This window comes from Bos mutus, chromosome 13 (genome assembly GCF_027580195.1).
Source record: "Bos mutus isolate GX-2022 chromosome 13, NWIPB_WYAK_1.1, whole genome shotgun sequence".
In the NCBI taxonomy this organism is placed as follows: Eukaryota; Metazoa; Chordata; class Mammalia; order Artiodactyla; family Bovidae; genus Bos; species Bos mutus.
Genome location: NC_091629.1, coordinates 59,052,577 through 59,079,102, shown reverse-complemented (window position 1 = coordinate 59,079,102; position 26,526 = coordinate 59,052,577). Strand labels below are relative to the sequence as shown.

Below are 26,526 nucleotides of genomic sequence, written 5' to 3'. Positions count from 1 at the left end.
GATCTGCTTCTGTGCTCCTGAGCAGGGGGACAGATCCAGAGGCAGTAATACACTTAGGCAGTATTTTCCCTTTGGACTGCCAGCCTGACTCAGACCCAGGTAGGTGGTGATTCAAGTTGAAACAAACATGGGCTCAGTCCAAGCCTTTGGTTTTGATCTGCAGGAAAACTTTGTAATGTGTGCCAGGGAAAAGCAATTTAAATAATAATAATAATATGCAGGGAATTGTTACATAAGACCTAAGACTGCTTTAGGGTCCCTTGGCCGGGCTGTTTAAAATGCTATATTGTGAAAAGAAAAATGTAAAGTGGAGGAATATTACAACTAAGTTTTGGTATAAAAACATAACCTTTTAAAGGAAGTTGGAGTTGAAGTGCTCCTTGTAAATGACTTTGAGGCCATCATCCTTCAGCTTCTCAAGAATTCAGCCCAATGGCTGACGTTCAGATCAGAGATCAGTCACTCAGTCGTGTCCTACTCTTTGCGACCCCATGAATCGCAGCACGCCAGGCTTCCCTGTCCATCACCAACTCCCGGAGTTCACTCAGACTCACGTCCATCGAGTCGGTGATGCCATCCAGCCATCTCATCTTCTGTCGTCCCCTTCTCCTCTTGCCCCCAATCCCTCCCAGCATCAGAATCTTTTCCAATGAGTCAACTCTTCGCATGAGGTGGCCAAAGTACTGGAGTTTCAGCTTTAGCATCATTCCTTCCAAGGAAATCCCAGGGCTGATCTTCAGAATGGACTGGCTGGATATCCTTGCAGTCCAAGGGACTCTCAAGAGTCTTCTCCAACACCACACTTCAAAAGCATCAATTCTTCAGCGCTCAGCCTTCTTCACAGTCCAACTCTCACATCCATACATGACCATAGGAAAAACCATAGCCTTGACTACACAAACCTTTGTTGGCAAAATAATGTCTCTGCTTTTGAATATGCTATCTAGATTGGTCATAACTTTCCTTCCAAGGAGTAAGCGTCTTTTAATTTCATGGCTGCAGTCACCATCTGCAGTGATTTTGGAGCCCCCCAAAATAAAGTCTGACACTGTTTCCACTGTTTGCCCATCTATTTCCCATGAAGTGATGGGACCAGATCTTCATGATCTGGGCCATGATCTTCATTTTCTGAATGTTGAGCTTTAAGCCAACTTTTTCACTCTCCACTTTCACTTTCATCAAGAGGCTCTTTAGTTCCTCTTCACTTTCTGCCATAAGGGTGGTGTCATCTGCATATCTGAGGTTATTGATACTTCTCCCAGCAATCTTAATTCCAGCTTGTGTTTCTTCCAGTCCAGCATTTTTCATGATGTACTCTGCATATAAGTTAAATAAGCAGTGTGACAATATACAGCCTTGATGTACTCCTTTTCCTATTTGGAATCAGTCTGTTGTTCCCATGTCCAGTTCTAACTGTTGCTTCCTGACCTGCATACAAATTTCTCAAGAGGAAGATCAGGTGGTCTGGTATTCCCATCTCTTTCAGAATTTTCCACAATTTATTGTGATCCACACAGTCAAAGGCTTTGATATAGTCAATAAAGCAGAAATAGATGCTTTTCTGGAACTCTTTTGCTTTTTCCATGATCCAGAGGATGTTGGCAATTTGATCTCTGGTTCCTCTGCCTTTTCTAAAACCAGCTTGAACATCTGGAAGTTCATGGTTCACATATTGCTGAAGCCTGGCTTGGAGAATTTTCAGCATTACTTTACTAGTGTGTGAGATGAGTGCAATTGTGCAGTAGTTTGAGCATTCTTTGGTACTGCCTTTCTTTGGGATTGGAATGAAAACTGACCTTTTCCAGTCCTGTGGCCACTGCTGAGTTTTCCAAATTTGCTGGCATATTGAGTGCAGTACTTTCACAGCATCATCTTTCAGGATTTGAAAAAGCTCAACTGGAATTCCATCACCTCCATGAGCTTTGTTCGTAGTGAGGCTTCCGAAGGCCCACTTGACTTCACATTCCAGGATGTCTGGCTCTAAGTCAGTGATCACATCATCGTGATTATCTGGGTCATGAAGATCTTTTTTGTACAGTTCTTCTGTGTATTCTTGCCACGTCTTCTTAATATCTTCTGCTTCTGTTAGGTCCATACCATTTCTGTCCTTTATCGAGCTCATCTTTGCATGAAATATTCCCTTGGTATCTCTAATTTTCTTGAAGAGATCTCTAGTCTTTCCCATTCTGTTGTTTTCCTCTATTTCTTTGCACTGATCACTGAGGATGGTTGATGTTAGTTTCTCCCAAATCGTGAGCTTGTTGGAGGGTGATGAATTATAAAGCCAAGAAGAATCTTCTCATTCTTGTTCTCATCCTCTGGTGAGAAACTATTGCAGGCAGACTCTTTACCATCTGAGTCATCAGAGAAGCCCATATCATTATATAATATAATATAATAATATAAATAATATCCTTTAAAAGAAATTAGGTATAAAAGGACATGTCTTGAGCTCTAAATTTATTTATATGCTGTGCTTAGTCTCTTAGTCATGTCCGACTGTGATCCCATAGACTGTAGCCCACCAGACTCCTCTATCCATGAGGATTCTCCAGGCAAGAATATTGGAGAGGTTGCCATGCCCTCCTCCAGGAGATAGTGCCAATCCAAAGACTGAACCCAGGTCTCCCACACTGCAAGAGGATTCCTTACTGTCTGAGCCACCTGGAAAACCCAAATTGATTTATAGTTTAGGTAAATTTTTACTTGAGACAGCATAGGCCCAAATCAATATCAAGGTCATTTATTTCTCCTTTCCCATCATTCAACCAATTTTAATCTATAAAATGAGGTGGATCATTGTAAAAAATTATCCAAGTAAGTCTCATTAAAATTTTATAAAACATGAATTGTTAAAATGATTGCTTCAGTTCTCCATTTATTAATGTAATGCTGACATATCATTTATAGAAAAATTATTTATACTCCAGTTTTTCTCTGGCTAAATATTTTTATTATTAACATTATAAAGCATATTTAATGCTCATAAGTCCTAAGAGTGTGTATAAAACAATCTGCTTAAATTAAACTATTTTTTGTGCATCTCAAAATTAAAATTTGTCATTAATAAGCAAAATCAATACTTTTGAGTCTAGTGGAAGGTGTATGGATATTTCCTGTAAAATTCTTTCAACTTTCCTATATATATGAATTTAAGTAGTAAAAAGTTGTCAAAAAACTAGACTTACCTTATGTAACCTCTCTAACTTTTTCATTAAAATACCTGAGAAGATACACAAAAGGCCAACAACTGGAAACAGTGCTGGAAACTCAGGGGGAAAGAAAAGGCTGTTTGCAGCACTGAAAGACAAGTGCACTGTTGTGTCCCTGGGGGTGGGCTGAGGGACACACTTTGGGGCTCTGCGTGCTGTGAATTTTAAACTAAAGCAGAAGCGGTAACAGCAATAAAGCAAAAGGCATCGATTCACCTCATCTGCCTGCCCAGAACAAGGAACTCTCTTGGACTAAAACACCAAAGAAGCATTCAGCCATTGACTTCTGCATATGAGCTCTGTTGGGAGCTGGACAGAGCTTTCCCACTGACCCACTCCCAGCCCCACCAACGGCTCCTTTCTTTCCATATCTACCTAGAAGGTAAAACTTCTGCCACAGTGCAGGCAGGTAGTAATCTGTTTCAATGTAAAATGATTTTTTAAAGAATATAGTCAAGAAGAAAGAAAGAAAGAGTCCCAAGGATAACATCTGTAGGGGATGTGCTCAGTTGACACAGCCTTGATTCTTTGTGACCCCCATGGACTGTAGCCGGCCAGACTCCTCTGTCCATGGAATTTTCCAGGCAAGGATACTGGAGTAGGTTGCCATTTTCGATTCCAGAGGATCTTCCTAACCCAGGAATTGAACCCACGTTTCCTGCTTCTGGCAGATTCTTTACCACTGTGCCACCTTCCCAAGGTCACCAAAGAGCTGGAGACAGGGGCCAACTCTTTGTTGCAGCTGGAGAGCCTGCACTCTGAGAGGAAAAGGCTCTGGTTCCCTTAGGGCAAAGGATTGGTAATCATGACTTGGGTTTTAAATCCAAGATTTTATGCCAAGCAAGTCTAAAGCTACATATTTATTATCCTTATGATCCCTTCATTTTGTCTTAAGAGTCTTGCTTCCACTTGGTATCATTTCCCTTCAACCTAAAACCTGTTACTTTTTTATTTTATTTTATTTTTGCAGTTACTGTCTGTTGGCAAAGAGTTCTCCCAGTGGTACTCTGTAATGTCTTTACCTTCATTTTTAAAGGAGGTTTTCAATGGATATAATAGTTTATCTTGACAGCTTTTTACCCCCTAATTGTCCTTTCAAGACTAAAGATATGGTTCTAGTGTTTTCTGGCCTTCATGATTTCTGAGAGAATTTAGCCATCATTCTTACCATTGTTTCCCTGAAAGTAAAGATTTTTCACTATCTGGGTGCTCTTAAGATCTGCTCTTGGTCTTTGCTTTTTAGCACATTTTGACTCTCAAATGTCAGGGTTTCCCAGGTGGCATCAGCAGTAAAGAATCTGCCTGCAGGAGATGCAAGGGATTCAGGTTCAATCCCTGGGTCAGGAAGATCCCCTGGAGTAGGAAATGGCAACCTGTTTAAGGATTCTTGCCTGGAAACCTCCATGGACAGAGGAGCCTGGTGGGCTACAGTCCATGAGGCCACAAAGAGTTGCACATGACTGTCCAACAGTCCCACCCCAGCTGTTTTCTTTGTGTTTATCCTGCTTGGAGTCCACTGAGATTCTTGACTTTGTGGGATGGTATCACTAATCAACTGAAGAGATTTCTCAACCATTATTTCTTCAAATTTTTCCTGCGCTCCGCTGTCCCCTACTTGGATTTTAATTACACGTACAGTGTTCGACTACTGTTGCTATTGCTTTGCAGAATTCAGATTCCATGGCTTTTAAACCTCCTTCCCTCCCTTTATTTAATTTTCAATCATTTCAATTGACTTGTCTACAGGCTTCACTAACATTTTGTTTCTCTGCTGTGTCCAGTCAGCTAAGTTCATTGAATGATTCTCATATCTGTAATATATATTTTAACATTTCTAAAACCTCCAGTTCTCTGTGGATTTTGCCCATCTACTTGTGCAATGTTCATTTTCTACTCACTAGAGCCCTTAACATTCATTATTTATTATAGTTATGTAAAGTCCCTGTCTGATAAGCCCAGCATCTAGGCCATCTCTGGGTTTGCTGTTATTGACTGTTTCTTTTTTCAACCCTAGCTCATATTTTCTTACTTCTTTGAATGTGTCTTAACTTTCGATATTAGACAAGACATTGTACATAAAAGATAAATGAAAAGGGAAGTTAATAATATTTGTTTCCAGAAAAGTGCATTTCAATTATTCAACATGGCTCTAAGGTTAGAGGCCTGAATTCTTCTAACCTGTGTGTGAGTTAGTCGCTCAGGAGTGTCTGACTCTTTGTGACCCCATGGACTATAAGCTGCCAGGCTCTTCTATCCATGGAATTCTCCAGGCAAGAATACTTGTGTGGGTTGCCATTCACTTCTCCAGGGGATCTTCCTGATTCAGGGATTGAACCTGGGTCTCTTGCATTGCAGGCAGATTCTTTACCGTCTGCACTACTGTCTAATCTGTAGTTGAGCTGAGTATGGACTTTGTTTCAGGTTTGCTAGATTCAGGTTACTAGTTTTAAATGTTTAGAGAGAAGAACTAGCACTTTCCCTTCAGCAGGGCATGGGACCCTACAGTTCTCTTGTTCTGTAGCCAAGTTACCCAGCTTGCTAAATCATGGGAGATCTCTCTCTGCTCTATAGGCTAGCTGCTTGGGGTCCATGGGAAGTTCTCTTTGCTTTTCATCTATGATTCCCAATCAGGGCCTCAGGAGGTCTCTCTGCAGCCTACCCTTAGGCTTTGGAAGCCTATGCAGTGCTCTCAGTGAGGGACTGGTCTTAGTACTCTGACATCCCTTAGCCATAGGAAGCTGGCAGCCAGTGCCTTGCACTGAATGAAACCTTCAGAAGTTTCTCTCAGCTCTCCTTGCCTGCTCCCAGGCCTTGGCTCAGAACCAGTGTGTATTCAGTGAAAGCCCATGGGATAGAGTTGACAGGACTGTGAAGACTTGATCTATGGATAAGGCTCCTTGGGATTCTAAGCCATCATGATAACCCATGTGATGCATTAATATAATGGGATACAACTAAAGTCGCCTTCAAGAAAATACTGCACAGACTCTTCCAGATAATAGGAGATAATGGAGTAAGAAGAGGGAAGACTTACTTTCTGAGAGTAGCTTAACTTTGATACTAAAGTCTGACACGGGTAACACAAGAAAGGACACTCACATGCAAATCAAAGTGAGTAACATGTAAAAAGGATCATCCATCATCACCAAGAAGGGTTTATATAACAGATGAAGATATGTCTTAGAGTTATTTATGTATTTATTTTTGGCTATACTGGGTCTTCATTGCTGCATGCAGGCTTTCTCTAGTTGCGGCGAGCAGGGGCTACTCTTCTGGCAGTGCATGGGCTTCTCATTGCTGTGGCTCCTCTTGTTGCAGAGCATGGACTGTAGGATGCATGGGTTTCAGTAGCTGTGGCTCCTGGGCTTAGTTGTTGTATTTCCCGGGCTCTAGAGCACAGGCTCAATAGTTGTGGCACATGGGCTTGGTTGCTCCACAGTATGTGGAATCTTCCCAGACTAGGGATCAAACCCATGCCTTCTGCATTGGCAAACAGTTTCTTTCCCACTGAACCACCAGGGAAGCCCAAACATGCAGATTTAACATTAGAAAACCAATAAATGGAATGTTCATTACTACTTTTTCAGTTCAGCATTTTAATAGTGTTCCTAGGCAGAGGATTAAAGCAAGAGAAAGGCACAAAAGTTTGATGACTGGAAAGGAAGAAATAAAACTGGCATAATTCACATATGATGGTTGTGTTTGTACATGAAACAATGTAATTCAGAAATACAATATTAGAGTTAGTAAGAGAGTTTAGCCAGGTAGCTCTACATAAAATCAGTACACAAACTCCAATTATATTTCTGCAAAGTAGCAAATTCTTAAAATTATGATTTACAATAGCATCAAACAAAGTCAATCATCCATGAATAAATCTGACTAAGAATATACAAAACCTTTAGAGGAAAAGAAAATAGAAAATTTCAGAGACATTTATCGATTTAAATGAACTTCCTAGGTGGCACAGTGGTGAAGAATCTGCCTGCCAATACAGGACATGCAGGAGACTTGGGTTCAATCCCTTGGTTGGGAAGATCCCCTGGAGTAGGAAATGGCAACCCACTCTAGTATTCTTGCCTGAGGAATTCCATGGACAGAGGAGCCTGGTGGGCTACAGCCCATGTGTTGCAAAAGAGTTGGACATGACTGAAGCGATTTGGCATGTAGCATGCTTTCTTAAAAAGTTAGTACAAAAACATTTGACAGGGATATAATCTTACAAGATTGTTCTAACCAATAGTTTCTATTTCTCTGTAAATCTAGAGTTAATGAAAGTGAGATATCACATGTGTTGTTGAGAAATCATTGCACAACAAAGGAGATCTTAACTCATTCAAACTAGTGGGTTATTTTTCCAGTTTATTTTATACTTGGAGTTAATGAACATGTGTGAGAGCAGCCGGGAGACCAGAATGATGAGACTGGTGCTGCCACTTGTGTGACTTTGTGTGTGACACTCAGACACCATAGGCCTTCATCTCCTTGTTTCAGAAGTGAGGTTGGAGTAGAAATCTCTCAAACCTATCTTGTGTTGGATGTGCAATATTCTTTGAAACCGTGGCTAACTGTGGTGAAGTAAAGAAGTAGCAAGGTGTTCCAGAACTGGAAGGGATTATAGAGACCTGCTATTATTTAATTTGCCATCCCTCCTGTGCCTCTTACATCCCTGTTTTTTTTGACCAGTTTCATCTGTAAACTGAGAAATGCACCTTAGTTATAATTGCACTGATTAAGTATACATTTGGTCTCTTCCAAGTGGAATGGCAGGAGTTACTCCTTCCATCTACAGCTCAGTATTTTACTCCTTAAACATTGAAAACAAAGGCTTAACCATACGTCCTTTAGAACAGTATTGCTTAATCATTTTTGGGTTGTGAATTCCTTTCAAAATCTAATAGAGAAGTTTAGACTCCCTACCTAGAAAAATGCACAGGTAGAATTTAGAATACATTTTAATCTGACAGTGTACCCATAGCTAAAATCTGCTGCCTTATCCTCAGTGCCTGTATTAAAATTTGTTGTTTTACATTCTTGCCTTTCCTGACAAAATACCATTAATGACAAGTGATATTTTAAGGATTAGTAATTATGTAAGAAAACCCTCTGGCTTAGTATCTGGCTTGTTTTCAAAGTTCAATAAATAATAGCCCATACTGTTGTTATCATTTATGTTATTGTTGTATTATCATTACTACTACTGCTCAGTAAGGGTCTACATTTTTGTAATATTATCTTTGGTGACTTGAGTATAAATATACAACTTTTCTATTCTTAAGAGTAATTGAAATTTTGGGCTTCCCTAATTTGAAACTTAATGTTGTGGAGAGAAGAAAATTTTTATGAGTAGTTTTTTAAGATTCTGATTAGTGCTGTCACCTAATTCATGTTGGAATTAAATAAAATTAGTTATAGTTCAATGTTAAGCAGAAAAATCTCCAATTTGATTCTTTTGTTTTACTTTGCTTTTGTCATGCTGGTTTTATGATCACCAGAAAGCAAAACTGGGAAAGGGAGAGTTAGACTTCAACAGAATTAATGACACTGGGTTTGGAAAGTACCAAGAGGCCATTATGTTTTGCAATATGCCCTGTGGACCAAAAATATCTTTAGCAGCAATAATTACAGTCTATAGAAATAGTCATATATTTTTTGTCCCCTGCAATTCAGACATGAAATAGTTATTGCTTTGATTTTATCAATGCAAGTAAGTCAATAGAATGGTCTCATCCTACTTAGGAGATAATGTGAGGGGAGATTTATTAATTCATAAATCTAAAGAGCTTTAATGAAAACTTTTTGAAGAGCTTCTAATAACTGACATTTATGCCTTATATTAAATAAAATAATTCTGGAAGACAAAATCTTATAATACTTTGTGATTATCTTTTCCTTTCATTTCATGCCTTCCTTTCTTTACCATTTCTTAGTGTAGTCCTTCATTATCCCTTATTATAATCATGGCAGTTGTCTTCTGTTGATTTTCTTAGATTTTTTTTTTTTTCTGGCATTAACTTTTCAATATACAGAGCAGTTCCTCCCATTCCTTTCTTTGGCAGCCTTTGGTAGCTGCATATTGCCGATTAGATTTCATGGACCTTACCCAGCATTGGCACAGGATACCTACTCTGGTCAGTGTGTGACCTTCAGCCTTCACTTTTTATTGTATCCCTTCTTTGCACTTCAGTAATAGTCAGATTACTTGTTTCAAAATGCTCAACTTCACACCTTTCTGTTTTTACCTGAATTCTGAGTGGATGACACAGTAGATTTCTTAAAAAATTAATTTGTTGCATTCCAAGAGACTTCCTTTCCCCCTTTTGTCCATGTCAGTTAAAGCATTACATGTTTGCTAATACCATTTTCTCAGAAGGGCATACCAGTTCAGTTATATTAAAAAAAAAAAAAAAAGCGTTTCACACTTGGGAAATGGAGCATGGGAAATATATTTGCTAGTAAACTACTTTCCTTTGGGGATTCTTTAATTGCCTTTCCAATAACTTCATTCCTCTGAATATACCTGCAATGAGGCCATATTTCTAGAAGCTGACTACATTAGCTCTTCTTAAGTTGTGTCTAACTTGTGACAAAATACAACAATCAGGAAGATTTACCAAATGTTTAGAAAGAAAAGTCAAAATTACTAATCTGCCTTCTTGACATCTCTTTTAGCCTGCTCTTGAGTTCACAAATGATACTTTTGATCCAGAACTTGTAGCAACAATAGGTAAGCCTGTGTTTAAACATTTAGTAGAAATGCCAAATACTTTCTTGCCTTCAGGCTGTTTTATCTAACTCCCCCTACCCATCCTCTCACTACCCCACTGCTTCCATGTCTGTCAAAATCTTACTTGTCTTTCAAGGGTTACCTTTGGTAGTCATTCAGTTTCCAAAGTCTTTGTATGCTGCCAAATAAAAGACATCCCACAGCACAGGAATGTGTATACAGATAATCATGACATCTTCAGTGTTAACATAGGACCATGAGACAACAGCAAAGGAAGGTATATTTTTGCTTGGTGAGATCTACAAAGTCTTCGGAAACTGAATAACTACCAAAGGTAGCACTTGAAAGACAAGTAAGATTTTGACAGATGTGGAAGCAGTGGGGCACTGTCCTAAGAGGTGGGTTATGGTGATCAATAATACAAACTTGGTGTCTGTCATAATGGACCTAGCAGTGTCACCCACAGTAGAGTGTGTTGGTTTTATAGTTTTAGCATTTTGTATAGTATCTGACATGTATTCTGGCAATGTATTTTTTGATATTAGTTATTAAAGACTGTGCACATAAATGCCTTTTAAAAGTTTAAAAATTTTTTAATATACTACACAGATTTTAATTTCTTTTACAAATGTCATTTTATCTGTATATGTAATATATATTTTCATAAATTATGAATGACCTGATTCTGCAAATGTGAAAAAATCTTGTCAATTCATGACAAAAAAAAAAAAATTAATCATATTCTTCCACAGAGAAAAGTGAGTGTAGAGACCAGTTCTTAGAGCATTTCACATGGTAAAGTATCAAAAAGTCTGATAAAGAGCCCCCTTTTAAGGGAAGGAAAAAGATGTCAATGTGTTCTTCCTTTGAACTGTTCAGTAACCCCTGGTGATTTTTAAATTGGGAGGCAGATTACTGGCAATAAGTTCATCAAATTTAGATGTATCCTGAACAGGCACAGTATAGAAATCAAGAGCATCTCTAACCCTGCACACCTGGTGAAGCCTGGAGTTAGGCACTGCATGGCCCAAGTCATCAGCCAAACGTGCTAAGAAGCTGAACTTCATATGAACATCTTCCAGGGAGATCTCCTGCCAACTGGTAGGAACAGAAAAAAAAAAAAAAAAAAATTGAAGTTTAGATTGCCTGAAAGTGGTTTGCTACAGCAGCTTACTAGAATATATGAGAAGATAGAGCTAGATAATTTGGTATCACATGTTTAGGGAGTAGATGACAATGTAAAGGTACAAGAGACAACTTGCAGTAGTAGAAAGAGCTGAGTCAGAGCAGTATGAGCATCTCAGTTCTGCCTTGAATGTTGTCACTTTGAGCAAGTCATTAACTTCCTTCATCTGTAAGTTGGGAGTGATTTATGTGAGAATATATTTTTCTTCCAGCTCTAAAATTTCATGATCTGATGAGGAGAATATAGTAAAGATCTGATCTTGTATTACAATTAGGGAAAGCATCTTAATCAGATTCCCGAAATGTTCACATTTATCACATATGCTTTAGCATTCTCTCCACATACACATACACAGTATTCTTGCTCTTTTCGAATTGTTTGAGAGAAAATTGCATTCAGTATCTTTAGTGTCTTTAACTCTAAATACTTTAACGTATATTTCCTTGATGAGCATGGATACGGTTCTCCTGTATACAGATAGATTTTTATCAGTTGTCCCGCTAATATCGTATATAGCAAAGGAAAGAATTGTTTCTGGTCCAGAGTCCAGTCCAGGATCCTACATTGAACTTTGCTGTCATTTTTCCTTAGTCTCTTTTAATCTGAACAGTTCTTCATTCTTTCTCTGTCTCTGTGGCCTTGGCATTTTTTGAAGAGCATGTGCAGGCCAGTTGTTCTGTAGAATATCCTTCTACTGCAGCTGTCCATGTGACCTCATGGTTAGATTCAGGTTGTGCATTTTGGGCAGGAATTCTCAGCGGTGCTTCTCAGAGCGTGGCGTGTATTGGTACCCTTAGTGGTGACTGGCTTCCGATACTTAGATGAAGTGTACCATGTCTCTTCATGTCCACTGTCATTTCAGCTCCGGTGGTTGTTGAACTGTGGTTTTTCAAATCCCATCTTTCCATTTACATTTCTTACTTAGAATTCTGTAAGGAAGAGCTTTGGATGTGAGTCTGAGCAAACTCCAAGAGATGGTGGAGGACAGAGAAGCCTGACGGGCTACAGTCCTCGAGGTTACAAAGAGTCGGACAGGACTTAGTGACTAAACAACAACAGCAGAGGAAAGGCTCTTCTTCGTTTCTATCAACATGATCTCATGGTGCCTCTGAATTTAATACATTATATCAGGCATTACTTCTCTTTTGTATGACATATTAGCATTGACAGATTTACCGTTATGTATGAAAATGGAATCATTTAAAACACTACTAGTGTTTAAAAATCTGTTTAATTTGGTTTTGGTATATTATTTGCTTCTTTAAAAAATGAGCTATTAGTAAAACTTGATTTCACTCAGAACATCCTGGTATTGGATAAGTAAAGAGTAGCAAATAGTAAGTATCAGGTAAACAAACTTGCTTAGAGTTAAATTTTTACTAAGGGAATGATCCTACATGTAATATAAACTTGTTGCTTAGTCTCTAAGTTGTGTCTTACTCTTTGAGACCCCATGGATGTAGCCCGTCATGCTCCTCTATGCATGGGATTCCCCAGGCAAGAATACTGGAGTATGTTGCCATTCCTTCTCCAGGGGATCTTCCTGACCCAGGGATCAACCCTTGTCTCCTGCATTGGCAGGCAGATTCTTTACTGCTGAGCCAACAGGGAAGCTCATAATACAAACTGTCTTCATTTCAAATGCAAATGTCATTGGGATCTTGCAGATTGACAGATGACTTGTTGTCTTTATTACTAAAAAGGTTCTGCTTTAAAAACAAATACTAAGATTGTAGCATACTGAAAGAACATTCATAATTTGTTCCCCCAGTCAACCCTGGGTCTTGAAAAGAACCTTTTACATTTTAGCACCAGATAATTTTCTGCCCTAGGTTATAACCAATACACACAAGAGGTTTTGAAATAAAAATAATTATCTCAATTGTTAATGGCCATATGAAAATTAGTATTTTATGGAAAATTAGTGTTTTACCTCACAGTGTGATGGTAAGTAAAGCACACCTTTGTCTTTCAGTAGTACAATAAGACATTCAAGTTTCAATCGTATGTAAAATACTGTATTAAGGTTAATTATTGGATTTTGGGTTTGAAGATGGTACTATTAAGTTGGCATTTTCTTCTGCTTTCTGGCAATTGGCTAATAATGACAAAGACAGGGAAAAACTAAAATACAAACCCCATAGTCTACTAGGCCACAAAACAGGGGAATGGCTGCCTGAAGCAGTGGAGACCAGGCAGCCAGCCTGTAGGAGAAAGTGGACGATGCCATGGCTGCAGAGCTGGGAGCCAGCAGGAGATGATTCATGAAGTTGAGAGGCCCACCTTGAGGTGCAAAACCTGTTAGCCTTTGTTTGTGAAAGCGGGATGGCTTCTCAAGCCAATGGCAGGACTTTCCCTGCCTCTGGTTGGATTTTGAGAAGTTGGGAAGTGAAACCAAACAGGGAGTCACACCACCAAGGGAAGGAGATGCCTTTGACAAATGTCAAGACCTTCTGTCTCCTCTGGATGCTGAGAAGTAAATAGCTAACTGATTCTCATGTAAACCCTGAATCAAAACAGAATTTTGCTGGTGCAGAACTCATCCCACTATGGCCTTCTGCATTAGCTTCCTGTGGACAGCTTGTCCAGGAAAACATCACCACTTTCAGTGATGACTTGGCAGAAAGAATCCAGCTCAAGGCCGCTACTGCCATTCGAGAATTGAAAAAGGAGAAAGGAATGGAAAAACAAAGGACAGGTGAAGAATATTCATCAGAGGAAAATATTGCTGTAAAGAAGATAAAAATAATGACCCAACATCTTGCCATGAATTTAAGACCCTTAAGGGAAATATTTATCAGTGAGAACACAAAACAGTGGTATGAGGTCAGGGAAGAGACAGTGTGACTACATGAGAAAGTGCAGTGTAAGCTGACTGAGTGGAAAGAAAAATAAGATAAAATAAAACTATGGCTGAAGTGAAGATGAAATTGGAGGGCTCACAAAGGACAGTAGAGACTGTGGAAAACACAGTAAAGAACAATAAGCTAGAAATGGATGAGTGGTAGAATTTACCCAAATGAATAAGAATGTTAAATTAGAGTGAGAAAACATGGAAATCACAAAAGAAGATTGTTATATAGTCTGTTTTCATCTTAAAGAAGAAACATAATGAAACAGCCAATATTCAATGATATAATCCAAGGTAACATTTCTGACATAAAAATAAACACACACACTGACAAAACTGTAAGAATATTTTGACCATGTTTTTGTTTGTAACATGGGAGTGTTTTGGGGGGAAAAAATTAGGTTTTTCTTTTTTCCATGGCCAGGCCATAAGGTGATGCTTAATCACGTCTTTACTGAAGTACTTAATCAGCTGCATTAGATACAGTTGGTTGAATTTGAGCATGGATAGTAGATCTAGTCTGAGTAAATAGCCAAAATTTTCTTTATGTATTCTGTTTGTATTTTTTTAAGTTTACCCTTTCTAAAGAAACCTTTGAATGCAAAAAGAGTGCTTTAAGTAGAACTTTTCAAATAAAGAGAAAATTTAGAACTGGTTCTCTACTTAAGACAGGTTCACAAGCTATTTCTTAATTTGTAAGACATAATTATTACACATGCAGAAGTATTTTGGGGGGGGGTTGATGCATTTCAGCTTAAGTTAGACAAATTTTGGTTGTTGTTGGTGGACTTAGGTCAATGATTCTTATCACTCCCTTAGTAAGTTTTTAAAGATACCCATTTTGGCTTCTAAGGGAAGATACAAGATCTCCTCCATCCATATGTTACTTTATCATTTCGGCTTACATAATAGAAAGATAACTTAATGAAAATCGAAAGCAGCTAATACATCCTGTTTAATGCCATAACATAACCTTGTTAAAATACCTGGAAATGTGAGATAACCTAAAAGAAAAATAGAACTATTCTATTTCATATAATTTCATTCAGGTAAACATTTTAAATGGAGTAAAGCTATAAGTATGGTTCTGACATTTCTTTAATTAGAATAATGGCAAATGGTGTTCATCATATATAGTTTCTTTTTTTTCCATTCTACTTAGAGGCTTTATTAGGAAAGGTTGTGATTTTTTTTTTTCCGTGTGCTTTTCGGCACTGACTGATGGCTGACAGACCTTTTTATACTGAAACGTCCTTGCTTTCCTAGTTTAGTCTTCACGCATTTTGTTTGATGTATTTCTGGATTTGGTATGTTGCTTTGGGTGGTGTAGTCATTTCCACAACATTGATTCTCCCAGTCCACGAACATGGTATGTCTCTGCACTTGGGTCACCTTTGTTTTCTTTCATCCAGTATATTTTGCTGCGTTCAGGTCTTTCTGAAGTGATTCATGCCATCGGCACTTCATTCTGATTTTATTTTTTTAACTTGTTGCTTAGACTAACCATACATCTCGTTGGGTGAACTACCGTCCTACATATTTTCCTGGCTTCCTTTTTGGACAGTTAGAATTTTCTTCTTGACTTTTTCTTTTGTTTTGAGTCATGAGGACTCCCTTCCTTAACCTCTTTTTTCTGATTGTTATGGATAAGTTTGTAATTGAATCAACTAATGCTTTTTTTTTTCTTAATGAGTTTGGGATTTTGTGTCACAGTAGACATACTTTTTTCTTTCTGAGATTATAATTATCTACTTTTTTACACTTAAATATTGAGCCATCTGGAAACTTATTTTAAAGTAATGTAAAGAGGTTGAGAATCAATGGTACTGAATGCTTGCTTCAAACAAAAATTGTGCCCCCTTTTCATAATATGGAATTTAATTGAAATATGGCTGCCCAATCAAGGACCTCATCTTCTAAGTCCTTTAACTTACATGTGTGGCCATGTGACCAGTAGTCACTAGAAGATGTACACGAGAGTGATGTGTGTCACCTGTAGGCCAAGACTTTTAAGAAGTTCTCTGTCCCATTTGCCATCTAAACACAGGCAACAGAAGAGGCAATTGGATTCTGACACCAGAAGTTTGACAGAAACCTGGGTCCCTGAATTACCGGGGTCAAGATAGCCACTCACTGACCAGGAACATCAACAGTGACTGTTACACAAGTGAGAATTAGACTCTCATTGTGGTGAGCCACTACAAAGTTGGGGTTTATTTATTGAACTGGCCAGTATGGCTTCACCAATACAGAATCCAGAGAGCTAACATTCCCTGAGCCCTTGTGTCTGAGCACACCTCATTGTGTCCAGTGAGCACTCTGCCCACTGTCTGTGAACCGGAAATGTTAGTTACATAATATTTGTAAAGGATCTGGGAAAGGGGTGGGGGTGGTTTATTAGTGGGTGACTTTCACAGTTAACTACATGTTAAAGTGAAAATTCTATTCAGTGCACCTGTGTTATCCACATCACTAAACTAGACCGTGGAAAAATCTGAACGTAAAAACCAGAGGTATATCAAACCAATCCAGGCTTATTTTCATTTATCTCTCTCTTTTTTTAAAATAACATTGTATTTATTTATTTTAATTGGAGGCTAATTACTTTACAATATTGTATTGGTTTTGCCATACATCAACATGAATCCACCACAGGTGTACACGTGTTCCCCATCCTGAACCTCCACCCACCTCCCTCCCTGTACCATCCCTCTGGTTCATCCCAATACTTCATTTAAAACAAGGCATCCAGTACAAACTTAAAATAGGTGGTATACCAGGATGACAGTAGGAAACAATTTTGGCTTGGAAATTTATCAATTACCTCTATTAAGCAAAATAGGCTTCATCTGTAAATATGAATGGATAACCCAAGATTACATCTGGAGGAATACATGAAAGGAGGAGATGAGCTAATAAAATACCTAAAGTTACTGAACAACAAATATGTGGCAATTAAGTTGAGGTTGAATTAAAAATATTCAAGCATAATAGCACACAGTTGTTCCTCTTAGCTGCCCAGTATTAGGCAGAGTTTACAAATACTTGATTCTTTGTGGAACTACTTTGAAAATCAAGCCGCTGCCCTGCAAAGTTATTGAGCTAATTTGTAAAACTGTGGCCAGTTTCTAAATAGAGTCCTCTACTCTTTTTTGTTGCAATTTGTTCAAAATCAGTTGTGATTCTTTAATCAAAATGTTCAATGAAGGAAACACCATAGAAACATAAAGTTTTGAAGACTTTAGCAAAATGGAATTCTTGAAAACATGGTACATAGACAGGAAGTAATTGAATTTGTCAATTCAGAAGTGAGGGACAAAATGACAGAATCAAATAAGAGGAGTTCAGTGTACCTGACTGAACTTTTGTAACTGTGGTTTGTAATTGCATAAATTGTGAGAAGAATTTTTGAACGACCTTCCATTTGTAGGGTGAATTTACATTCTATAATGAATAGAATGAAATTGAAAAGCACTATTTTTGTGACATCTCTATTTTGTTTGGCAAAGTATTCAAGATAATCAGAAACAGAGACAACACTGTTGTGGAGTTTTGTGTTATAAAATATTTGTCTAAGAATGAGTTTTAATGAAATAAAAATGATAATATGATGAAAATATTTGGACTAAAGTATTTAAACATTTCCATACATAAAAACATAATTATGTACCTTCACTGAGAATTTTACTGAGCTTACCAGGAATCTCAACATACGTAGAAAGAATTATTTTTTTCAACAAAATATGGGCTACAGAGAAGAGCTTTTTGAAAGTGTCAATAAATTTCAATTTATTAATGATAAAATGCAATCTTGGGGACTATTACAATTTTATGACAACTGAAAATAATGACAGCATATTGTAATTAAGGTCACTGAATGAAAGGGGAAAGACAATGTGGCAGAAAAACATTTGAAGAAATAAAGGCTAAAATATTTCCAAATATGATGGAAAATATCAAGCCACAGGTCCTAAGTGCTTAAAGATATCTAAGAAGATTGAATAGAAAAAAAACACCACATATAATCTCATCACAGTCAAATTGCTGAAGGCCAGTACTAAAAAAACGTTAAATGAATATAGAGGGAAAAAAGGCATATACCATAGAAAAGATCAATATGAAAGTGAAGACTGAATTTTAATCAGCATTGCATCAAGAAGACAGTGCAATGACATTTTTAAAGTGTTGAAGGAAAAAATTCTTCTCAACCTAGAGTTCTATATCTGTTTAAACTATTCTTCAAAAATGAAGAGAAAATAAAGATATTGTTTAATTCATGGTCAAAGAAGAAATCACAAGGGAAATAGGAGCTTATTTTGGAATAAATGATAATGAACATCCCTCATAAAAAAATTGTTGTGGATACCGTTAAAACAGTAGCTAGAAGGAAATTGATAGCATTAAAAGTTTTCTTAGAAGAGAATAAATGTGACTTATCCTACCACCTTAAAAAAATAGAAAATGTAGAGAAAGTTAAACTCAAAGAAAACTGGAAAGACTGAAGAGTAGAAATCAATCAATTAGCAAATAGAGAAACGAAAGAGAAAATAGAGCCAAAAGTTGGTTCTTGAAGAAATTTAATAAAATTGATAATTCCTTAGGAAATAAAAGGTATATAATACAAATTACCAGTATCAAGAATTGCATTGGGGACTTCCTTAGAGACATTTAAATGACAAGACACTTAAAAATGATAAGACATTTAAGTCACCAGAGCTTCCCTGGTGACGAATCAGTAAAGAATTGGCCTGCCAAAGAGAGACTCAGATTCAATCCCAGGGTCAGGAAGATACTCTGGAGAAGGAAACAGCAACCCACTCCAGAATTCTTGCCTGGGAAATCTCATGGGCAGAGGAGCCTGGTGGGCTACAGTCCATGGGGTCACAAAGAGTCTGACATGACTAAACAACAAGAAAATAATCGATTAGCCAATTAGCAGAATGGGCAAATTCCATATAAAACAAACATACCAAAATTGGCCCAAGAAGAAAAAGAACATCTTAATGGCCTTCTATTTGTTAAAGAGAGGGGATCTGATATAAAAATTCTTCTCAGAAAAACTCCATGCCTGAAGACTTTACTGGTGAACTCTACCAAACATTTGATAAGAAATGAAAAATGATGCCAACCATAGATCATATATTTCAGAAAACTGAAGAAGAGGAATATTTATTGGCTTGTTTCCTGAGGGCAGCGTAACCCTGATATCAAGACCTGAGAAAAGCATTACAAAAAAAAAGGGAATTGTAACCAATATGCCTCATGAACATCACTGATAAAATATTAACAAAAACAGCAATATGTGAAAATAACAATGTGAATTATTCTAGGAATGCAAGGTTAGTATAAAGTGATGCCATGTAAGCTGATTTGATTTAAAAAATCATTCAGTATAAGTTGTCACATTCCACAGACTAAAATAGAAAAATAGACACGATAATCTCAGTTGACAGACAGAAATTTGACAAAATTTAATACTCATTCATTTTAAAACATCCCAGAAAACTAGAAGTAGAAAGGAGCTTTCACAATCTGACAGAAAATGGCTGTGAAAAACTTCCAGGTAATCATTATATTTGATGAAATATTGATTCTGTTCCTTACAAAGTCGACAAGGCAATGGTGTCTCTATGTTTTCCTACATTTTCCTGGATGTTTTAAGCCAGTGCTTAAGTAATAGATAAAGTTTATGTAGGGAGAAATAAAATGGTCTTTATGTGATCTTTACATAATTGCATAAATAAAAACTACTAAAAAAAAATACAAAAATCTACATGAACTAATAAATGAACCTAAAAAGATTACACAGTATAAGGTAGGTATACCAAAACCAATTGAATTTTTATATGCTAGTGAAAAAAAATAAAAAAGGGGTTTAAAATATTTACAATGCTAAAAAATTAATATTGAAGTAAATCCATGTATATCTATAAGATACTTCTGAGACACATTAAATAAGATAATAAGTAAGAGATAAACCATGTTAACAGATTGGAAGATTCCATATTGCTAATACATCTGTTTTCCCCAAATTGATCTGTAGACTGACCATAACCCAGTTCTGATCCCAGAAGCCTTTTTTTTTTTTTTTGATAAATGGACAAGTGATTCTAAAATTAGTATCTAAATGCAAAGAACCTATAACAGCCAAAATAATTTGAAAAAGAGGGAAAATGCTGGATAACTTACCTAACCTAATTTCCATAGTTAATATAAAGCTTCAGGAATCAGCACAGTATGGTATCCACTATATTACAGAAAAACAGATTAATGCACAAAAATAGAGCCACACATAAACTGTCACTTGGTTCTCTGACAGAGGTGTCAAGTTAGCCCATCTGGTGAAAGGACAGTCTTTTCACTAAAAATGCTGGGACAACTGGGTAACTATAATGGGAAGAAAACAAACCTCTATCCATACTTCCCAACAAACATAGGTCTATGAATCACAGATATAAGAAAGTGGAGTCGCTCTGTGGTGTCCCACTCTTTGTGACCCCATGGACTGTAGCCTACCAAGCTCCTCTGTCCATGGGATTTTCCAGTCAAGACCACTGGAGTGGGCTGCCATTTCCTTCTCCAGGGGATCTTCCTGACCCAGGGATTGAACCCAGGTCTCCTGCATTGCAGACAGGTGCTTTACCATCTGAGCCACCTAAAAATAAAACTATTAGCTTTGAGAAGAAAATAGAGATGATGTTTTGTAATCTTGGATTAGGCAAAAATTTCTCAGGAAATACTAACCGTAAAAAAAAAAAAAAAATTTGATTCCAAAACTTTAAAAACTTCTGTTTGTCAAAATACACCATTAACATAATGCATAGAAAAGCCCCAGACTAGGAGAATAAACAATAGTCAGTTGCTCTTTTACATAATAATGCATATGAGAAGTACAATGAAAATAATATTCTATTTTGAGTACAATACATAAAATATTTGAATTCCAGGCATAAACTACTATTGATGAAATGAAAGGGCAAATAATTGGAAAGTTATGCTTGATTGTATAGACCATAATAAAGATGACAACACTTCCTAATTTAGTAAAGATATTTTAATGTAAGACAAATTAATTTTTCTTTTTCTTCCAAGGAGCAAGCGTCTTTTAACTTTATGGCTGCAGTCACCATCTGCAGTGATTTTTGAGTCAAAAAAAAATAAAGTCTCTCACTGTTTCCACTGTTTCCCCATGTATTTGCCATGAAATGATGGGACCAGATGCCATGATCTTAGTTTTCTGAATGTTGAGTTTTAAGCCAACTTTTTCACTCTCCTCTTTTACTTTCATCAAGGGGCTTTTTAGTTCTTCTTCACTTTCTGCCATAAGGGTGGTGTCATCTGCATATCTGAGGTTATTGATATTTCTCCCAGCAATCTTGATTCCAGCTTGTGCTTTATCCAGTCCAGAGCTTCTCATGATGTACTTTGCATATAAGTTAAATAAGCAAGGTGACAATATACAGCCTTGACATACTTCTTTTCCTATTTGAAACCAGTCTGTTGTTTCATGTCCAGTTCTAACTGTTGGTTCCTAACCTGCATACAGATTTCTCAAGAGGCAGGTCAAGTGGTCTGGTATTCCCATCTCTTTCATAATTGTCCACAGTTTATTGTGATCCACACAGTCAAAGGCTTTGGAGTAGTCAATGAAGCAGAAATAGATGTTTTTCTAGAACTCTCTTGCTTTTTCGATGATCCAGCAGATGTTGGCAATTTGATCTCTGGTTACTCTGCCTTTTCTAAAACCAGCTTGAATATCTGGAAGTTATAGTTCATGTATAGCTGAAGCCTGGCTTGGAGAATTTTGAGCATTACTTGACTAGCGTGTGAGATGAGTGCAATTGTGCGGTAGTTTGAGCATTCTTTGGCATTGCCTTTCTTTGGGATTGGAATGAAAACTGACCTTTTCCAGTCCTGTGGCCACTGCTGAGTTTTCCAAATTTGCTGGCATATTGAGTGCAGCACTTTCACAGCATCATCTTTTAGGATTTGAAATAACTCAACTGGAATTCCATCACCTCCACCAGCTTTGTTCATAGTGATGCTTCTGAAGGCCCACTTGACTTCACATTCTAGGATGTCTGGCTCTAGGTGAGTGATCACACCATCGTGATTATCTGGGTCATGAAGATCTTTTTTGTACAGTTCTTCTGTGTATTCTTGCCACGTCTTCTTAATATCTTCTGCTTCTGTTAGGTCCATACCATTTCTGTCCTTTGTTGTGTTCATCTTTGCATGAAATGCAACTATTCTGGTTGATTCTTATGTAACGAGCTGAGCATGAATCCACTGACTGGGCTTTTAGAACCACAAAGATACACTAAAACATTGCAAATAGCTAATTCCAACATATTTCTCTCAGCAATCTTGATTCCAGCTTGTGTTTCATCCAGCCCAGCATTTCTCTTGATGTACTCTGCATATAAGTTAAATAAGCAGGGTGTTAAATAACATTTTTAAACAGTATTTATAAGCCAAGGAAGCATGTCTTTGATTTTAGTTTATTGACTATTCTTAATAGCGCATTTTCATCAGATTGGATTGGGCCAATAAGGAATTCTATAATTGGTCTTTGGTTTGTTAGTGGCTATTCAAACTCACTTTCAAAAAAAAGTTAAGAATCCTGGATAAAAATTAGACCATGAACAGCTCTAAATAACATCACAAGAAACACAGTCTTAGAAAATATCCTGAAGATGTGTGCTTCATACCCTTATTATTGTTGAAACTGCACGTTGTCACACAGGGTAGCCTAGCAGATACAATGCTTCAATGGCTTTTCGGTTTACTGAGGGCTCTGAACTGAAAACAAATGCATAGGAAATGTGACCAGAAAAGTCAAAAGAAAACCCTATACAAATAACAAGATTAATCATGGCTATGCAATCAAAATTGACATTCCAGAAGGCCATAAAACCCATGACACCCACAATCACAGAAGCAATAGCAAAAGTTACCCACAAAGAACACAGGGGATGAGGAATTAACCATAAGGAAACCATGAACATAGCTGTTGATGCAACAACCACATTTTGAACAGTGTTTTCTAATATTGCAGAATACTGATTATCATGAATGCCTGGTTATACACCATTAGGGAAGCTTCACACTTCTCTGTCATGTCTGGAACTGGAGTAACATCAGCTTCTCATTGGTTGAAGAAGAAATACCCATGGTTTGAATGAAGGCCTGGGAGCAAATGATTTCCTGTGATGATGTAATATTAATATCATACACAAAAAGTGGAAATTCCATTAAAAAGTGGGAATATTGCTTGGAAAAGCTGTCTTATTTAAATCTTGATGGAGTTTTTCTATATATTTTATATATTCTCACAACCAAAACTCTGTAAGGTTTTTATCTACATACTCATCGTTTTTAAAATCTGCCAGACATTTTTCCAGTTTTTGCCTAGTAACTTTATCCCAGTAGTCAAGAGTCTGTACAAAGTGCAGAGTTATTACAGAACAAGGAGTGATGAGTTGTCTTATGGACTCAGAGGCAACCAGAGAAGGTGTTAGAGAAAGCAGTATCCAAACACAGGCTCCACAAGATTAATGAGACCTTAAGAGATGGGCAAGGTCCATCTCTGGGATAACCATAACCCTGGGACCATAACTTGAAAACTGTTCTTCTACATTAAAATATGGTGTGACGTAGGAGTCGTCACTTGCCAAATTTCAGAGATCTAAACCTTCCTGCACTCAGAAACACCCATACGTACTACTTATGATGTACAAAATGTGTAGGAGCACTACAGAAATCTTGGACTCGGTGCTTGTGAGAAAAGGACCAAAATAGTCTCTAAAGAATAGATTCCCTGGATGGATATCAGCTTTGTGTTCATCTTGGAGAGAATTACATGGGAGGCAGCAGGACTATTTGATGAGGAAAATTTTTGGTCAATTGTTTCTGGCTTCTTCAACCAGTGTAGACAGACTACTTCTCTTTTCCCATCCAGGGTCATAAATGCTCCAAAACAGGTGATGTTATAAAAATAACAAAAGAGCAGGGTTGTTCCTGTATAGATGCAAAAGTATTGTATGGACCTGAAAGAGGTTCCTGTATAGAAGGCCGGGACGTTGGTGATGGTGGTGATTGTAATGGGTACTGCTGCTTTCGCTTAGACATCAGACATCCGCTTGCTTATGCTATCCATGAGGCTGGTCTTCTGCCAGACAGAAATCATGGTAAACATGTCATCGACCCCAACACCTGTTAGAGAAAGAAGCAGAGCATTCGTACTTTTTTAACATCCATTAAAAATTAACCAGATCAACTCAAACCGTTTTCTTTGCCCATCCCTCAAGGTCTCATTGATCTTGCGGAATCTGTGTTTGGATACAGCTTTTTCCGACACCTTCTCTGGTTGCCTCTGAGTCCACAAGACAACTCATCACTCCTTGCTCTGTAATAACTCTGTGCTTTGTACACACTCCTATTTGTATATATAGCGCAGTACACTCTACTTGTAGTCATCATTCAGGGTATTCAATGAAGAGTCAGGAAACCTGGCTAACTGGGTATTATTAGCAATGTATCTGATTCCATCAGAACATTTGAGAGACCATTTTATGTTATAAACCATTTTATTCTAAGGCAGTAATATTGAGGTAACATCTTGTTGTTTAAAATATAAGCTGGATTTATCTGTTCTCCAGTTAGCATCTAGCTATCGATGTGGTATGATTTTAAAGGCACCCGTAGTTTATACACACGAAGATATCTACATCCATGTAGCTTTCCTGTTCGTCTGTTTCTGATACGGAGAATGCTATCATTCAATTTTCACTTGCCCAGGCTAAGGCATTATGTCAGTAAAATGTAGGTACTCTTGAGATCAGAAATATGTACCAAAGTAAACCTTAAAAATCCTTTACATATTAAGTGAATACTAAAGTAACCAGTCTCTTCCACAGTGATGTTTCCTGATTGATTTGTAATAAAGAGGACGGGAGAACATTTGAGGACTCCGAAATTGTCACCGGAGGTTAGGAGAGGAGGACTACAGAGAAGAAAGGAGATTACAAAGGACAGCCTAAGCATGTTGCAGGTAAATTTCACTTCCCTCAAGCTTCCAAGCTTCCTACCGCTTTCACTCCCGTACACCTCTGTTTCTGTGTGTATTGATACAAAATCAATACTTGGAACTGAAAAGTGAAAAGAAAGTTAAGTCGCTCAGTCGTGTCTGACTCTTTACAACCCCATGGACTATAGCCTGCACCAGGCTTTTCCATCCATGGGATTTTCGAGGCAAGAGTACCGGAGTGGGTCGCCATTTCCTTCTCCAGTAGATCTTCCTGACCCAGGGATCGAACCCAGGTCTCCCGCATTGCAGGCAGACACTTTACCCTCTGAGCCACCAGGGAAGATTAGAACTGACATGCTGACTGATTTTAATACCAACCTTGGAAGATCTTCTCCATGGGTTACATGGGAAGGTACTGGGAATTGCACTTTGCCTCTAATGCCGATGTTCTGTGTATATGATCTGGGAGACAGGCCTACAGTGACACAGCCTTATGTAGCCTGTCACAAACTGCATCCTGACACGCCCCCTGCTGCCAGCTTTGTGGATTTCACTTGCATTCAGCTGGATGAAGGGCAAGAATCCGAACTACTAAGGACCACAAATAAACTCATTGATATGGAATAGGTATTTAAAAACCGGTTTTATTATTTATGGAACTTGGTTCAGAAATTGTCCTCACACATTTCTTAAGCTACTTAAATCACAGCCCGCCCCCGCCACATTCACCCCTACACTCACATTCTATGTATATACAGACAATATGAAGATGGTTGATATGAAGTCAGTTTTCTACACTTGAGTTGTTTATGGCTGTGGTAACATTGAATAAGCGTGAGCGTGTCCTAGGAAGGTATACATCCAGTGCACAGTTCCTCCCCTATCTCCCCTAGGAAACCAATTATTAATTCTTTCAAGCTGTTTACTTTCCAAAATATAAACATATTTACCTTCTCACACTTATTGTAAAATAAACCCTGAAAGTACAGGAAAATACAAAGAAAAACTTTAAACAACTGCAATTCCACCTGTCAGGGATAATCCTTGCTAATATTTTAAGTGTTATCTATCCAGAATTTGCTATACAAGTATACATGCATATTTGTATATTGCTCAATTTTAAACATCTTGTTTCATAACCAGCATTTTTCATTTAACACTTTATATCTACCTCTTTTTAAAGACTGAATAGGATTCCAAAACTTTAATATGCTCTGGGCAGACCAATCCCATGTTGATATAGGATTAGCTTGTTTTTGAACACCAGGAACCACAGAACTATTTTTCACAGAGGCGACACTGTTTTATATCCCACTAGCAATGTATAAGTTTTTATGTTTATGGTTGTTATATCTTCTTGATTAATTGGCCCTTTTATAAATATATAATGTCGTTCTCTCTCTTTGAACAGTTTTTGAAATAGTCTGTGTTGTCTGCTATCAGTACAGGCACTCCTAGTCTCTTTTGGTTACTATTCATATGGAGTATCTTTTTCAGTCCTCTTAACTTTCAATCTATTCA

The 26,526-nt window shown here is 37.6% G+C and overlaps 2 pseudogenes; one reads left to right on the top strand and one right to left on the bottom strand.

Moving 5' to 3' along the window:
• LOC102283549 (patched domain-containing protein 3-like) overlaps positions 1-25,402 on the bottom strand; it is a 120,344-nt pseudogene extending 94,942 nt beyond the window's left edge.
• LOC106700542 (patched domain-containing protein 3-like) overlaps positions 1-26,526 on the top strand; it is a 137,928-nt pseudogene that overhangs the window by 106,884 nt on the left and 4,518 nt on the right.